The sequence below is a fragment of the Panulirus ornatus genome, chromosome 8 (genome assembly GCF_036320965.1).
Source record: "Panulirus ornatus isolate Po-2019 chromosome 8, ASM3632096v1, whole genome shotgun sequence".
In the NCBI taxonomy this organism is placed as follows: Eukaryota; Metazoa; Arthropoda; class Malacostraca; order Decapoda; family Palinuridae; genus Panulirus; species Panulirus ornatus.
Window position 1 is genome coordinate 7315697 of NC_092231.1, and position 2677 is coordinate 7318373.

The following is a 2677-nucleotide window of genomic DNA, read 5'->3' on the forward strand; positions in this document are numbered from 1 at the left end:
GACGCGGCAATCCGCTACGTCACCTGATTCCCGTGTGGCCGTCGGCGACTCATGGGTGGGCCGTTTTGATACCTGTTTCTTTCCTTACGCGTCGAAGCTTTGGAAATCTCTATCCTCTCACGTTCTTTCCCAAGAATTTTTATGATCTGGCACATTTCAAAAGACAGGTTGTCCACTTCCTTCAAGATTCGTCCGTACTTTCCCTCGTCTCTTCTTTCACCCCTTTCGTTGACTTCCGTATAGTTCAATCAAGGCCCGTCCTTGATGTGGACTTCTGTCCGTGATTGGAGCCTCCAACGTACGTAAACACCCCCGTGGCCACGTACCCGCCGTGGATAACGCGTTCAAGTACTTCATTATCCGGATTATCAGAGTGTCGCTATATGATCGTCCCTCGGGCACCGAGTTGATCATTTGGCTAATGACAAGGGGACTCGGTGGATAATCCCACCGGAGCCGTGGCGTGATTAGAGCATAATTGACGTGGGATGATAAAGTTGTGGGGAGAATGGTGACTTTTCCTCGTATTCTTATAAGTAAGCTGATGTTGCTCCTCCTCACACAATTGAACCAGGGCATGTGAAGCGTCTGGGGTAAATCATGGAACGTTTTGTAGGGCCTGGATATGGAAAGGGAGCTGTGGTTTCGGTGCATTACACATGACAGCTAAAGACTGAGTGTGAACGAATGTGGCCTTTGTTGTCTTTTCCTAGCGCTACCTCGCGCGCACGCGGGGGACGGGTTGCCATTTAATGTGTGGCGGAGTGGCGGTGGGAATGGATGAAGGCAGAATGTATAGATATCTACATATATTTACATGTATATGTCTGTGTATGTATATATGTATACGTTGAAATGTATAGGTATGTATATGTGTGTGTGTGTGTGTGTGTGTGTGTGTGTGTGTGTGTGGTCGTTTACGTATATACATGTGTATGTGGATGGGTTAGGCCATTCTTATGTCTGTTTCCTTGCGCTACCTCGCTAACGCGGGAGAGCGACAAAGTATAATGAATATATATATATATATATATATATATATATATATATATATATATATATATATATATATATATATATATATATATATGTATGTATGCATGTATGTATGTATGAATGTATGTATGTATGTATGTATGTATGTATGTGTGTGTGTGTGTGTGTGTGTGTGTGTGTGTGTGTGTGTGTGCTGACCTAGTTTGACATTACCCTGGTGTGTGAAACAAAAAGAATTTCTCTCTACATCCAATATTACTTGATACATTGTCTATATTTTTTTTTCTTCCAGCAGTACTCTATACATTTTCTCACATGTTCTAACAGTTCTCTCTATATGTATTGTAACACGTCGTGTGGAATGCTGACACAGAATATATTTGGAAATTCATGAAAATTGCTTTTGGGGAGAGCGAGAATACAGAAGGTGATTTAGTGAAAAAAGTACGTGTATTTTTTGATCCGGGTGATATTACAGAGAAAGGTCAGTCACTCCTCTGTGACCTTTCACCCCTTGAGCAACGGCGGCGATGTGACCCTAGAATACGATGACCTTCGACTGTAACGTCAACTACACCATGACTGTATGGCCACCAAGGCATGACTGCATATGAATTCAAGATGAATAAGTGGATGTCAACATTGACGTCTAAGAATGAATATCTTGCTAATATATATATATATATATATATATATATATATATATATATATATATATATATATATATATATATACGTCACGCATTTAGCCCCGGGTAAGGACAACGGTAATATGCACTTCCTCCTGCCACCTGTGCATCCATCGGGCGGGCGATGATGGCAGGCAGGAGAGGAGCCGAGGAACGGACGTAGAAGCGCCAACTCGAACCTCACCCCACCAAGCCTCAAGTCGGTGGCACTTGAGACCAAAGGACGTCGCACATGGCGAAGTGTGACGACGTGCGGAACTACCCCGGACTGAACTCCCCATGTTGTGTGGTGGTGTTGTGCCGCGTAGAAAATTGAGGCGGAAACGGTAGCGAAGGATACCATGTGACGTCTCTCTCTCTCTCTCTCTCTCTCTCTCTCTCTCTCTCTCTCTCTCTCTCTCTGGTGCAAGATTCTCTGGAAGGCGCCGTTGGTGAGGCCTTGACTCCCGCGTCCTGCGTGGTTCGTCCTCACAGGAGAGAGGACAATGCTTTCATGTCCTCAACGTTTGATTCTGTGATGATCTCGCGTATGATCATCCCTCGCCCCTCCCTTCGCCCTCCCTTCCCTTCACCCCCGGAACCAGAACATCCGTGTGACTCAGCGCCTTTGCGATCATCCCATTTACAGAATTGAAACCTCGCTGGTAAAGGCCCCCGCACCTGCTGGTGAAGGCCCCCGCAGTACCTTCGACCTGCATACATTTTCCACAAGCAGTTCACCGCAGTGTTCATACTCGGGTGAGAATATGCGACGCCATGCGATGGCTGGAACAGCCCCCACACACAACCGCTGTGGTCCCAGCCCAACTGCCTGTTAAGAGACTGCTTCTCTGCCACACTTTCCGCAGTTCCAGGGTTCGAAATATCTTCGGCAAGATCCGTTTAAGACCCAAGAGAAGTTTGTGTGTGTGTGTGTGTGTATGTGTGTGTGTGTGTATACACTCACCGAACAACCAAAACTGCTCGGGATGCGTTTTGGGAGGAATGCGTGT